Raw genomic sequence first — 16,421 nt, 5'->3', positions numbered from 1 at the left:
TGGTGTTGGGAAAATTGGACAGACACATGCAGAAGAATAAAAGTGGACCATTTTCTTACACCATACACAAAAATAAACAAAATGGATGAAAAACCTAATGTGAGACAGGAATCCATCAAAATCCTAAAGGAGAACACAGGCAGAACCTCTTTGTCTTCAGCTGCATCAATTTCTTGGTAGACAAGTCTTCAAAGGCAAGGAAAACAAAGGCAAAAGTGAACTATTGGGACTTTATCTAGATAAAAAGCTTTTGGACAATAAAAGAAACAGTTGTCAAAACCAAAAGATAGTCTACAGAATGAGAGAAGATATTTGCAAATGTCTTATCAAAGGGTTAGTATCCAAAATCTACAAAGAACTTATCAAACTCAACACCCCAAAAACAATACAATCAGGAAGTGCACAGAAGACATGACCAGATATTTCTCCAAAGAAGACATCCAGATGGCCAACAGACACATGAAAAAATGCTCCACATCACTTGGCATGAGGAAAATACAAATCAAAACCACAATGAGATACCACCTCACACCAGTCAGGATGGCTAAAATTAGAAAACAAGTCAGGAAATGACAGATGTTGGTGAGGATGTTGAGAAAGGGAAACGCTCTTATACTGTTGGTGGGAATGCAAGCTGGTACAGCCACTCTGGAAAACAGTATGGAGGTTCCTCATAAAGTTGAAAATAGAGCTACCCTATGACCCAGCAATTGCACTAGTAGGTATTTACCCAAAAAAGTATTGAATTTCATCAAATGCTTTTTCTGCATCAATTGATATGATCAAGTGTTTTTTCCCTTTATTTTGTTAATATGGTGTATTACATTGTTTACTTTTGTATTTTAACCATCTTTGCATTTCAGGAATAAATACCACTTGGTCCTGGTGTATAATCCTTTTGATATGTTCATGAATTCAATTTGATAGTATTTTGTTGAAGACTTTTGTATCAATATTCATAAGTTATTTATTTATGGTTTTCTTATGGTATCTTTGACTTTAATATTAGGGCAATGCTGGGCTCACAGAATGAGTTAGGAGCTGTTCCTAAGAAGGAATGGTGTTAATTCTTCTTTAAGTGTTTAGTAGAATTTAGTAGAAGCAATCTTGTCCTTTATTTCAACCCAAAGGACTCGCTTTAGCATTTCTTACGGAGAAGTTGTAGAACTACCTCAGCTTTTGTTTATCTGGAGGTGTATTAATTTCTCTGATTTTTAGAAGGATGGTTTTGTTGAACATAGAACTGTTGATTGATGGGCTTTTTTTTGCCCCCAGGAATTAAAATATATCATCTCACTTCCTTCTGGAACCTGTTTTTGATGAGAAATCTATTGATAATCATATTGAACATCACTTGTATATGATGAGGTACTTTTTTCTTGCTGCTTTCGATTCTCTCTTTGTCATTCAACAGTTTAATTATCATGTGCCTTTGTGTGGGTCTCTTTGAATTATCCTACTTGCGATTTGTTATGCTTGGTCTATGTATAGATTCACATGTTTCATCACATTTGGAATGTTCTCAGCCATTATTTCCTCAAATAATCTTTCTACCCCTTTTTCACTCCCTTCTCCTTATTGGACTTCATAATTTGTATGTTGGTCCACTTGATGGTGTTCCACAAGTCTCTTGGGCTCTTTAACTTTTTCTTTTTTTTCTGCTTCTCAGACTCAATTTCAATTGACCTATGTTTTCTTTTGCTTATTCTTTCTTCTTCCTGCTCAAATCTGCCGTTGAACCCTTCTAGTGAAATTTTCATTTCAGTTATTTTACTTTTCAGACCCAGAACTTCTGTTTGGTTCCTTTTAATGATTTCTGTCTCTTTGTTGATATTTTACTGTTGTTCATATATTAATTTTCTAATTTATAGTTCCCTGTCCACATTTTCCCTTAGCTCTTTGAGCATATTTAAGACAGTTGTTTTAAAGTTTTTGTGTAGTAAATCTAATGTCTGGAATTCCTCAGGGATGGTTTCTGTTTATTTTGTTGCTTTCAATGAGTTACATTTTTTTTTCTGTTTCTTTATGTGCCTTGCAATTTTTTGTTGTTTTGTGAAAATTGGGCATTTGACTGTTTTAATATGGTAACCTGAAAATCAGATTCTCCTCCTTCCTTAGGATTTGGTAATTTTTTTTATTGTTGAAGTCTGTAGTATTCTATTTGTTTTGAAACTTTTCTAAACTATTTTTGCACAGACTATTGTTTGTAATGTATGAACACTAAAGTATCACTTGTGTTCAGCTTATGTTTTGACATAAGTTTACTTTAATGCCAAGATCTAAGACAAACAAAATTTACAAACATCAAAGAACCAAAAAAGAGAATAATCACCTTTCCAACTCTGCAGTTTGGCTCTGTGCTGGAGAACTCCTTCGCCACTTTCCTAGGCTTGTTCTGTACCCAGAGATCAGCCTGAGGTGAAAGTTTAATGTCTCCTCAGGACTTTTCTGAACATGCATCTTGTCTAGGCATATGTCTGAATTCTCTGTACACCCACCTGCTTTTGAATGTCCTGATTTCCTAGAGTTTCACTCCAGCTTCTCTAGGCCTTGGATAGCTTATTTTATGTCTCTACCTGTAACCTTTGCCCTAGGCATCTGTAGGTTTGCAATATGCCTGGTGGCTTTTATGAGTTCTTTCTGCCACTTTTACTGCCTATGTTTCTGGTTATGTTTAGTGAATGCCTTGTATCAGTACTTCAGGTATCCCTCAGACAGGTTACAAAAGATGTACACAATGATTCATCAATAATTTCTGCTCTATAGTCTCTGTTTTTCTGGGCAGGATGGTGTGGGGGGATTTGGACTCAGGCTGTCACCTGTACCAGACCAATTTTGCGATCATGCTAAGGACAGGGTGGGACCAGAGTAAAAACATCAGAAAATTTTTCTTCCTTTTTGAATATGAATATGACTTTTTTTATTGGGCATTTTCTTGGTTTCAGTGAACCTTTGACTGTTTTTCAGGAGTTCTACAAAGTTATTTCAGATGTTTGTTTTTTCAAAGATTCTGTGGATAAACAGGAATTTGGAGCTTCTTAGTCCACAATTTGTTGATGTCACTCCTCCAGTTCTCTTTTGATTAGTATTTTCATAGTTTATTTTTTTCATACATTTTAAATTTTTCGTATTTGAAGTTTGTGTCTTCTAGACATCATATAATGGGATCATTAAAAAAACCCATTTTTTAAAATACTTTATTTATTTATTTGACAGAGCACAAGTAGGCAGAGTGTCAGGCAGAGGGAGAGGGAGAAGCAGGCTCTCTGATGAGCAGGGAGCCCAATGTGGGGCTCAGTCCCAGGACACTGGGATCATGACCTGAGCTGAAGGCCGCCGCTAACTGACTGAGCCACCCAGGCGCCCCTCAGGTCTACCATTTTGTTATTTATTTTTGTTTGCACCCTTTTTTGGTCCCTCTCTTTTCCATTTCCTGCCTTCTTTTGGGCTATTTAAACATTTTTGTGTAGTTTATTTCAATAAATCTATTGTAATTTTGACTTTACCTCTCTGATTTGTATGGTTGTTCTAGGGATTGTGTGTGTGTTTGTGTGTGTGTGTGTAGTATTGGATACATTGTGTGCGTGTTATATATATAGTATTGTGTACATTGCATACATTTGTCTGTGTGTGTGTATATATATATGTATATATATTATGTACACACACACAACTGTTTATAGTCTACTTAGAATCAACAGTTTACCACTTAAGTTGAATTAGAAAACATTATCACACATAGCTCCCTTTACCCTCTCCTTTTTGTTATAGTTGTTATATATTTTACTTATATATATTAAAAACTACTTTCAACTGTCAATTATATTTTATTTATTTATTTATTTATTTATTTTATTATTATTTTTAAAGATTTTATTTATTTGACAGACAGACACAGCAAGGGAAGGAACACAAGCCGGGGGAGTGGGAGAGGGAGAAGCAGGCTTCCCGCTGAGCAGGGAGCCCGATGCGGGGCTCGATGTGGGGTTCAATCCCAGGACCCTGGGATCATGACCTGAGCCGAAGGCAGACGCTTAATGACTGAGCCACCCAGGGGCCCCTGTCAATTATATTTTAAAGAACTATTTATATTTACTCAGCTATTTATGACTTCTATTGTTGGTCTGTCATTCCTGATATCCCACGTTTTCTTCTGGTGTCATTTACCTTTTGTCTAAACAGTTTCCTTTAGCAGTTCTTTTTGAGTAGGCCTAACAGTAAATTCTCTTAATTTTCTCTTTTCTGAAAATGGCTTTATTGATTTGCATTATCACCCACACCTAAACCAAAAGATGCTTTGGAATCCTAACCTGAAGTAGATCAGAATGTATCCTCATATGACAGCAGGGTCTTTACAAAAATAATCAAGTTAAAAGGAGGTCATTAGGGTGAACCTTAATCCAATATGACCGATGTCCTTATAAAAATCAGAAATCTAAATAAAGGCAGACACATAGAGGGAAGATAATGCAAGGAGAACATGGCCATCTCACGCCAGAGGTAGAAGCCTGGAGTAGGCCCTTCCCCGACTGCCCTCAGAAGGAACCCAACCTGTGGACACCTTGATTTCAGACTTCTAGTATTTAGGGCTATGAGAATAATTTATTGTTGTTGTTTAAGACACCCAGTTTGTAGGAGCAAGATGGCGGAGGAGTAGGAGACCTAGATTTCGTCTGGTCTCAGGAATTCAACTGAATAGGGATCAAACCATTCTGAACACCTACGAACTCAACAGGAGATAGAAGAGGAGAGTAGCAACAATTCTCTGAACAGAGAAGCGACCACTTACTGGAAGGTAGGACGTGCGGAGAAGTGAATCCGAGGCGATATTTGGGAGGATAGATGGCGGGGGAGGGGGCCTCCATTGGCCGCTTCTGGCAAGTGATAGAGCCGCGGAGCACAAAATCGGAACTTTTAGAAGCCAGCTCCGCTGAGGGACGTCGCTGCAGTGGCTAAGCGGGGGGTGGAATCCTCCCGGGACAGTGTGGACTCAGGACCCTTGGGGTCACAGAAAGACCAGGGGTGCCTGAGTGCAGCAGAGCTCCCAGGTATCAGAGCGGGGAAGCCAGCTGCGGAGACAGAGCCGAGGCGCGGGCTCTTAGCTCGGGGTTGCCATAAACTGTGATCTGCGGCCCAGTCGGGCCACTGCTCCTCCAGCAGGGACCCAACAAGTGGCAGAGCGGGGAGACTCCCCTTCCTCCCCGGGCAGGAGCGGTGGCGGAGCGCACCGCAGGGATCTGCTGGGTTTGGAGACTCCACATGGGGTCGGGTGCCAGAGATAGAAATGCTCGGTCACGGGCCGGGTGAGCATGGAGTGCAGCCAGAGACTGGGGAGACGGGAGTGATTGACTGCTTTTCTCTGGGGGCACACTGAGGAGCAGGGCCCCGAGTTCTCAGCTCCTCCGGGTGGAGATTGGGAGGCCACCATTTTTGCCCTGGTCCTCCAAAGCTGTACTGAGAGCTTGCAGGGAACAAAAGCTCTTGAGAGCAAACCCGAGCAGCTTGCTTAGACCAGACCGACAAGGGCGGGGCAATTCAGCCTCCGGCAAAGACATCTGGGAACCACGGCAACAGGCCCCTCCCCCAGAAGATCAGCACGAACAGCCAGCAAGCCAAGACCAAGTTTACCGATCAAGGAGAATGGGAGAACTCCAGCGCTAGGGGAATACTGCACATAGAATTCATGGCTTTTTTTTACCATGATTCATTAGTTCATCAAAGTTAATTTTTTAACTGTTTTTTTAAATTTTTTTCCCTTTTTCAACCAACATCTTATCAATCCCTTTAAAAAAAACTTTTTATTTTTCATTTTTAGAGTTATATTTTATCCCTTCATAGTAGTTACCCTTATTTTTGGCATATATTTATAAGTTGTTCTCTCTTTAAAATTTTGAGATACAGTTTCTTTTAACAGATCAAAATATACCTTAAATCACTAGTGTATGGCTTTGTTCTAGTCTCCTGCCTGACCACATTCTCTCCCTTTTTCCTTTTTTTTTTAAATCTACTTCTTTCTTTTTTCAAAAAACTTATCTTATCAATTCCTTTTATAAAATCTTTTATAATTTTCATCTTTACAGTCATCTTCCATCCCTTCATTGTATCGACCCCTATTTTGTACATATATGTCATTCTTCCTTTAAAATTTTAGGAGGCACTTTTCTCTAACAGACCAAAATACGCCCAAAATCTAGTGTGTGGCACTGATCTATGAACTAGCCTGATCCTATTTGATCATATTCTGCTTTTTTGTATTGTTCTGTTTTTGTTTTTATCTTTTTTAACTTTTTTTTCCTCTTTCTTTTTTCTTTCTTTCCAAAGGAAAACTTCCAAACTCATTTTATGAGGCCAGCATTACCTTGATCCCAAAACCAGACAAAGACCCCATCAAAGAGGAGAATTACAGACCAATATCCTTGATGAACATGGATGCAAAAATTCTCACCAAAATACTAGCCAATAGGATCCAACAGTACATTAAAAGGATTATTCACCACGACCAAGTGGGATTTATCCCTAGGTTGCAAGGATGGTTCAACATCCGCAAATCAATCAACGTGATACAATACATTAACAAAAGAAAGAACAAGAATCATATGATCCTCTCAAGAGATGCAGAAAAGGCATTTGACAAAGTACAACATCCTTTCTTGATCAAAACTCTTCAGAGTATAGGGATAGAGGGTACATACCTCAATATCATAAAAGCCATCTATGAAAAACCTACAGCGAATATCATTCCCAATGGGGAAAAGCTGAGAGCTTTTCCCCTAAGGTCAGGAACGCGGCAGGGATGTCCACTATCACCACTGCTATTCAACATAGTATTCAAAGTCCTAGCCACAGCAATCAGACAACAAAAAGAAACCAAAGGCATCCAAATCGGCCAAGAGGAAGTCAAACTCTCACTCTTTGCAGATGATATGATACTGTATGTGGAAAACCCAAAAGACTCCACCCCAAAACTGCTAGAACTCATACAGGAATTCTGTAAGGTAGCAGGATATAAAATCAATGCACAGAAATCAGGGGCATTCCTATACACCAACAACAAGACAGAAGAGAGACAAATCAAGGAGTTGATCCCAATTACAATTGCACCCAAAACCATAAGATACCTAGGAATAAATTTAACCAAAGAGGCAAAGGATCTGTACTCAGAAAACTATAAAATACTCATGAAAGAAATTGAGGAAGACATAAAGAATTGGAAAAACGTTCCATGCTCATGGATTGGGAGAACCAACATTGTGAAGATGTCAATGCTACCTAGAGCAATCTACACATTCAATGCAATCCCCATCAAAATACCATCCACTTTTTTCAAAGAAATGGAACAAATAATCCTAAAATTTGTATGGAACCAGGAGAGACCCCGAAGAGCTAGAGGAATATTGAAAAAGAAAAGCAAAGCTGGCGGCATCACAATTCCGGACTTCCAGCTCTATTACAAAGCTGTCATCATCAAGACAGTATGGTACTGGCACAAAAACAGACAGATCAATGGAACAGAATCGAGAGCCCAGAAATGGACCCTCAACTCTATGGTCAACTTATCTTTGACAAAGCAGGAAAGAATGTCCAATGGCAAAAAGACAGTCTCTTCAACAAATGGTGTTGGGAAAATTGGACAGCCACATGCAGAAGAAGGAAACTGGACCATTTCCTTACACCACACACAAAAATAGACTCCAAATGGTTTAAAGACCTAAACGTGAGACAGGAGTCCATCAAAATCCTAAATGACAACACACGTAGCAACCTCTTCAACCTCAGCCGCTGCAACTTCTTCCTAGAAACATCACCAAAGACAAGGGAAGCAAGGGCAAAAATGAACTCGGGATTTCATCAAGATAAAAAGCTTTTGCACAGCAAAAGAAACAGTCCACAAAACCAAAAGACAACCGACAGAATGGGAGAAAATATTTGCAAATGACATATCAGATAAAGGGCTAGTATCCAAAATCTATAAAGAACTTCTCAAACTCAACACCCAAAGAACAAATAATCCAATCAAGAAATTGGCAGAAGACATGAATAGACATTTTTCCCAAGAAGACATCCAAATGGCCAACAGACACATGAAAAAGTGCTCAACATCGCTCGGCATCAGGGAAATCCAAATCAAAACTTCAATGAGATACCACCTCACACCCGTCAGAATGGCTAAAATTAACAAGTCAGGAAATGACAGATGTTGGCGGGGATGTGGAGAAAGGGGAACCCTCCTACACTGTTGGTGGGAATGCAAGCTGGTGCAACCCCTCTGGAAAACAGTATGGAGGTTCCTCAAACAATTGAAAATAGAGCTACCATACGATCCAGCAATTGCACTACTGGGTATTTACCCCAAAGATACAAATTTAGGGAATCGAAGGGGTCCGTGCACCCCAATGTTTATAGCAGCAGTGTCCACAATAGCCAAACTGTGGAAAGAGCCAAGATGTCCATCGACAGATGAATGGATAAAGAAGAGGTGGTATATATACACAATGGAATATTATGCAGCCATCAAAAGGAATGAGATCTTGCCATTTGCAACGACGTGGATGGAACTGGAGGGTGTTATGCTGAGTGAAATAAGTCAATCAGAGAAAGACATGTATCATATGACCTCACTGATATGAAGAATTCTTAATCTCAGGAAACAACCTGAGGGTTGCTGGAGTTGGGGGGGTGGGAGGGATGGGGTGGCTGGGTGATAGACATTGGGGAGGGTATATGCTATGGTGAGCGCTGTGAATTGTGCAAGACTGTTGAGTTGCAAATCTGTACTTCTGTGACAAATAATGCAACATATGTTAAGAAAAAAGAAAAAGAAGAAAATAGCAGAAGGGGAGAATGAGGGGGAGTAAGTCAGAGGGGGAGGTGAACCTTGAGAGACGATGGACTCTGAAAAACAAACTGAGGTTTCTAGAGGGGAGGAGGGTGGGGGGATGTGTTAGCCTGGTGATGGGTATTCAAGGGGGCACGTTCTGCATGGAGCACTAGGTGTTTTGCACAAACAATGAATCATGGAACACTACATCAAAAACTAATGATGTAATATATGGTGATTAACATAACAATAAAAAAATAAATGTAAGGAATGATTAAAAAAAGATACAAAGGTGCTTTACAAGATATTTAAAAATTAGATTATTTTTTCTCATTTAATATTATAAAATGAGTATTTACCAACATCATTAAATTATCTTTGGAAAGATAAAAAAAAAAAAAAGACACCCAGTTTGTAGGACATTATTATAGCAGCCCTAGCAAACTAATGCAGTCATTATTCCACCTTTATTCTAAAAGATTTTTTCATTGGAAATAAAATTCTGGGTTGATAATTATCTTTCAGAATTAAAAATAATGGTGTGGCCTCCATGCTTTCTTATAAGAATCCCACAGTAATTCAAGTTGCCATTCCTCTAAAAGTAATTGTTTACTTCGGGCTTCTTTCAATGTTTGTATTATGTTTTTAGTTTTTGGTAGTTTGATTATGATTTGTCTGGACCTGGATTTCTGTGGTATTATCCTGTTTGGGGTTCACTGAGCTTCTTCAGCTTTTGTAGGGTTTTATCTTGCTTTATACATGGGATGTTCTCAGCCATTATTTCCTCATATAATCTTTCTATCATTTTTTTCTTTCTTCTTCTTCTAGGACTACATAATTTGTATGTTGATCCACTGTAGGTTTTTATAAGGTTTCTGTAGTGTTTTGTTCTGCTTTACATATACACAGGCTGTTTTTAGACTTTTTTTTTTCCAGAACTACAGTTTGTCTCCTGACTTTAATGGAATCTGATGGCTTGATTATTAGACAAATATGTTACTGTCCTGCAGATCCTTGAAGTTCTATTTATTTCAAATCTTTTCTTTTGTTTAGATTGGATAATTTTCATTGATGTTCCTTCAACTTCACTGACTATTCTGTTGTTTTCAATTTTCTACTAAGCCCATCCAGTCAATTTTTTAATTTTGATTTTTTGTAAGCTTCTAATTTTTAAAATTTTATTTTTTTCTTTTTTATTGAAGTATAATTAATGTACAATGGTATATTAGTTTCTAATATACAATATAATGATTCAACAATCCTATACATTACTCACTGCTCCTCAAGATAAGTGTATTCTTAATACCCTTTGTCTATTTCACCTTTCCCCACCCATCTCCTCTCTGGCAATTACCAGTTTGTTATCTGTATTTAAGAGTCTGTTTTTTGTTCATCTCTTTTTTTCTTTATTTTGTTTCTTAAATTCCACATATGGTTGAAATTATATCGTATTTGTCTTTCTCTGACTTATTTCACTTAGTATTATATCCTTTAGTTCCATCCATGTCACTGCAAATGGCAAGATCTCACTCTTTTTTATGCCTGAGTATTATTCTATTGTGTGTGTGCACATATATACATACATACCTATGTACTACACACACACCACATTTTCTTCTGGTGGAAATGGAAATTGGTAGAGCCACTGTGGAAAACATTATGGAGGTTTCTTAAAAAATTAAAAATAGAATTACCATATGATTCAGTAATTTCACTCCTGGGTATTTACCCAAAGAAAATGAAACACTAGTTTGAAAAGATATATGCATCCCTATATACTTACTGCAGCATTATTCACAATAGCCAAGCTATGGAAGCAAATCAAGTGTCCATCCATAAATGAACAGATATTTATTTTTTTCTATACCTTCTATTTCTTTCCTGAGATTCTCTCTTTTCCCATTTATTTTAAATGTGTTTATGATTGATTGTTAGAACTTTTGTATAGTAGTTGCTGTAAAATCTTTGTTAGACAATTCCAGCATCTGTGTCATCTCAGTTTTGGTTTCTGTTGTCTTTTCCCATGTGAATTTAGATTTTTCTGTTTCTTCATTTGCTGATTTTACTGTAGACATTTTGAATATGATATTATGAGATCCTGGTTCTTTTTTTCTCAAGATTTGTAAGTTTATTTTATTTTTATATTTTGAAAATTGGTATAATATATTTTAAGACTATGCTTCCACTGAATGACAAATAACACAGTAAAAATTGGTACAGAAAAAGGTTTATGATATACTGTTAAATGAAAAAAGCACAGTTCCAAAACAGCAAAAAGTTTAGAATGACTTACGTGTTCTAAACAGATACACTATATATACATTATATATATAAATATATTTACTAAAATCACAAATACAAATCCAATTGCATGCCTATCTCATCCCATTTTATAAAGCTTATTTTTTTAATTATGATTCAATGTCAGTTCAGTTTTCCAATAACTAATTTTATCACTTTCTTCAAGTACTCAGCTTTTTTTGTTTCATTATTTTTATTTTTTTGTTTTCCTATTTCATTGATTTCTGTTTTTATCTTTATTATTTTCATTCTTCTTATTTAGCATTTGTTATTCTTTTTTTTTAAAGATTTTATTTATTTATTTGACAGAGAGAGACACAGTGAGAGAGGGAACACAAGCAGGAGGAGTGGGAGAGGGAGAAGCGAAGCAGGCTTCCCGCAGAGCAGGGAGCCCGATGCGGGGCTCGATCCCAAGACCCTGGGACCATGACCTGAGCCGAAGGCAGACGCTTAATGACTGAGCCACCCAGGCGCCCCTAGCATTTGTTATTCTTAAGATGGATGCTTAATTCATTGATTGATGTCTGAAAAATTATATCATGGTAAAGTTTTAATTTTGTATTTTATTCCTATAAACATTTCCAATTATTCTCTTTTAGAAGTGTTTTAACTGTAATTTCACAAATTTTTATATGTTAAACATTAATTTTTTTTAAACTTAAAATATTTTGTAAACCCAGGGCACCTGGGTGGCTCAGTCGGTTAAGCGTCTGACTTCAGGTCATGATCTCAGGGTCCTGGGATAGAACCCCATGTCTGGCTCCCCACTAAGCAGGGAGCCTGCTTGTCCCTCTCCCTCTGCCCTGCCCCCACTCATGCTCTCTCACTCTCTCTCAAATAAATAAAATAAAATAAAAAATATTTTGTAAACTCTCATGTGATTTCTTCTTTTAAACCATGAGTTTCTTAGAAGTATACTGTTTAATATTAAATATTTGGACTTTTAAAAGACATTTTAATTTTTATTATTTTAATTTGTGATCTGGGAACATTTTCTATTTTATTTCAGTTCTTTTAAATTTATTTCTCTTTTTATATTTAAACTTTCCACATTTTTGTTATATGCATAGCACTTGTAAATAGGACTTCTGCTCAATTATATATTTTTCTAAATCAGTGCAACAAAAGTCTTCTAAAATAGAATTTCTTTAAATATATAAGGCATTTACATTGTTCAAAAATATAACAACTCTATTTTAGTTTTTATATTTTAAATTTCTCCCATGTCTTTTTCCCGACTACATTTTTTCTGTCATTCTTGACTCCTTTCTCTGCAAAGTAGATAACTATTATTATAATTCCCTTGAGTATTCTTCAGATTTACTTTACATAACCAGTAGAAATACATATTCTTTTTTCAATGTATTTTTAAGGAGGAAGTTCCCCCCCTTTTTAAAAAAGATGTTATTGTTTATTTGAGAGGGAGAGAGAGAGGATAAGCAGGCAGAGCAGCAAGCAGAGGGTGAGGGAGAAGCAGGCTCCCCACTGAGCAGAGAGCCCAATGTGGGACTCAATTTCAGGACCCTGGGATCATGATCTGAGCTAAAGGCAGACACTTAACAGCATAAGCCATCCAGGTGCCCCTAGAAATACATATTCTTATTTTTATTACTTTTATAACACAAGGTTGCATAATATACATACTATATTTTGTTTTTACAACAAAAAACCTTGAACACTTTCCATATCAGCATTAGAGAACTTCATTTATTTTACAGCTGTACAATACTTTATTCTATAAATTCCTTTATCCTGACAACTATTTATAGATATCCAAATTTTCCTCATTCTTTTGTCATTAATATAATGCTAAAATGAAAAATATTATGCTTTTTAAAATAAAGTCCCAGAAATAAGTACAGGGTTATAAGTTTTATATTTTTAAAAAATTTTTTTGAATATAATTACCTTTGTAAACATGGTAACAGAAATCAGCCAATACAGCTTTTTAATTTTACCAATTATTTTTAAATTAAGCTCTATGTGCAACATGGGGCTTTTCCTCAATAGGAATAGTGCCAATTTACATTTCCATAAACATATGGGAATGCTTGTTTTTGCCTAAACTTTTCAATAGTTTGTTTGGATAACTTTTGGATGTTTATCAAGTAGCTGAAACTTTTGGATGTTTATCAAATGGCTGAGAATTTTGTCATAGTATAATTCTAATATTGCATTTTCTTTATTATTAAATCATTTGAATGTCTCTCACATTTAAGGATTATTTATATTTCCTCTATTGTCAACTAATTTTTCATATCCTTGGTCTAATTTCCAATTGGGGTTGTTCCTCTTTTCCTGAATGATTTCTAGGAAATTTTAACACAGAAGGAAGTTTTATTTCCCTTTGTCTTTGGTATATATTGCATATGTATTTCCTCAATAATTTTATTTGATTTTTACTTTTTTCAGCATACAGCATTTTATATTCATGGAATTCAATTCATCAGCCTTCTTTTTTTTTAAGTTTCTGGATTGGGTTATGGATAGAAAGTTATTTCCTTTCTGAAGATTAGAAAAAATTATCTATTTTCTTTTAGTGTTTTATTGTTTATTTTTCATATTTAAGTATTTGACCTACTTGGAATTTAATTTTTATGAGAATTCACTCCTCTATTTCTCCATCATATCTAACTGTCCTAATGTCATTCATTAATAGCCCATTTTTCTGTCATTTTTTGATATATACCACAGTATATAACATACTAAATTCTTTTATGTTTTTAGATTTATTTCTAGACTTGATATTCTACTTATCATAGTGCCTATCTATGTGCTGTTAGCACACAGTAGTATTGTTAATAACATAGTATATAATAACAGAAAGGCCTAGAACACTTTATCTCTGATCACCTCACTTCTAGTTTTTATATTATTATTATCTAGGACATAAATTCCATCTTGTCTTTTTAAAGACCCTTGAACACCAGTGTAATTTTTATAGTTCTCATTGTTTTTCTCATTACAAGTTTTTAGATTTACCATATATTCAACATTTATTTGATCATAATTCCTTCTTGCTTTCAGATCTTCGGGGAGGGCGAGTATTTTTTTACTTCCTAAGTGCATACTTGGAATTTCTGATGAACTGTTAGTAATAAAGACATCACCATTATAAACAAAAGATAGTCACTTTTGGTATGCATTTGGGGGTTTTCAATAATTTTTTTTCAGTACTCTGAAAATCGTATTGCATTGTTTTCTTCTTACTATTGTTTTTGACAGACAGTCAGGCCTCATTAAAATTTCATTTCTTTGTAGGTAATTTCACTGATTTCTTTGCTGGACACTCATTTTTTATTAGATCTATACTAGATCTCTCACTCTTTTCTTCCTATCTCATCTTCTTGCTTCCTGTTTTTTTTTCTTCATATTTTCTATCTTTTTATTATCTGTGCTCCTTTTGGGTAATATCTTCAGGTCAACCATTTGATATATAAGAACTCTCTTCATTAATTTATACTCTACCAATTAAGCCTTCCATTTTGTTTTAAATTATAATAATTATTTTGTTATTTCTAGAAATTTTATTTGGTTCTTTGTCAAATAAACCTTCTTGTCTCTGATAGCCTTTTCCTTGCTCTTCTTTTTGGCACACTTTATTTTTTTAAAAAAATATTAAATTATATTTAATTCTTATTTTGTATTTTAGAACAAACAATAATTTTTATTTGCCCAGCATTGTCCTGACTTTAGCACTGAAAGTTCAGTGTCCTGAAACATGCCTCAGTCCTGGGAAGACTGGGACAATTGGTCACTCTAATATCTCATGTCCTAACAAATCAGATTCTGCTATTTGTTGTTTTTGCTGTTTTTCCCTTTGATGACTTGTTTCCTAATTTTTAAAAAAATAATTGTTATGATGTTCTCATGTTCTTTGAGATCTTATCTGTAAGAGTCTATGAGGCCTAATTTGGAGAGAATTTAATAGAGAGGATTCAAGTTCCCCTCAGTCAGTCACCTGAGGATGCTACCAATCCAGGACCACTTAGTTGTTTTTGACTTGTCAGTTTCAGATAATTTCAAATTCACAGAAAACTGCAAAAATGGAACAAAGAATTCCCACATAACCATCACCCAGACTACAAAATCTTAACATTTCCCCCCATTTGCTTTATTAGTCTTATTTTTAGAAGTATTTGAGGGTAGATTGTATCCATTATGTCCCCTCATTCATAAATATTTCAGCATTTTTTCCAAGAACAAGGTCATTTTACACAGTCCGTTATCAAATACAGGAAATTTATCATTGATACAATTAATATCTAAAATAGAGTCCATATTCACATTTTGCTAATAGTTCCAATAATGTTCTTTTTAGCAAGAAAATATTTCTAATCTTGCTTTAGTTTTCATGTCTCTTTAGTCTCCTTTAATTCTGAAGTTTTATTTCATCAATATTGTTGAAGAGTATGTGCTGAAAGTCTCCCTGTCTTGATTGGTCTGATGAAGCAACGTAAATGGTGTAGAATCTTCTACTCAGTGGAGAAACACCTTAAATTCATATGATTTCATGATCTGTTATTTTTTACCATGAAGCAGTATATTTTACTCCAATGCATTGTGAGGGCTGGCTGGGGTTACCAACAACCAAGGAGAAGAATATTGCCCCATCACAGCTGGAATCCCAGGCCCTCTGAAGAAGACATAATAGATCTCAGGAAGCAGAGGTCCTTTCCATATCTTTAAAAATCAATCAAGTGGGCAGCTACCACTTTGGACTCTTAGCAGAGATAACTGCTCAATCTTTCCTAATCAGCAAACAACCAAAGAGAACCCTGAGAACTGCCCTTCCACCTCACCCTGTCTGTTCAATTGAGGCACATGACCATTATTGGTTAATATCAATAAAATGGCTATTTGATTGTTTGTTTGTTTGTTTATTTATTTATTTATTTATTTATTTTTAATTTATTTGAGAGAGAGATAGAGCAGAGTGAGCAAGAACACGAGTGAGGGTGAGAGGCAGAGGGGGAGGGAGAAGAAGGCTCCCTGCAGGGAGCCTGATGCGCGGCTCAATCCCAGGACTCTGGGATCATCACCTGAGTAGAAGGCAGTCGCTTAGCTGACTGAGCCACCCAGGTGCCCCAAAATGGCTATTTCTGACTGTGCCCTTGAAACCCCACTCCCATGAGCCAGGCCAAAAAAATTCAATTTGATAAACATGTACATAACACCAGCTGGAAACAACACAATGGACAACATGCTGTGGGGATGCAAATATGAGATGCCTGAAGACTCTTTTCAAGATACTTGTACAGATCAGTAAGGCCTGTGTATCACTGTACCTTATACAATCTTC

The sequence above is a fragment of the Eumetopias jubatus genome, unplaced genomic scaffold (genome assembly GCF_037043125.1).
Source record: "Eumetopias jubatus isolate StellerSeaLion01/CBP00866 unplaced genomic scaffold, mEumJub1_p1.0 scaffold_16, whole genome shotgun sequence".
Taxonomy (NCBI): domain Eukaryota; kingdom Metazoa; phylum Chordata; class Mammalia; order Carnivora; family Otariidae; genus Eumetopias; species Eumetopias jubatus.
Note: the sequence above shows the minus strand (reverse complement) of the source record.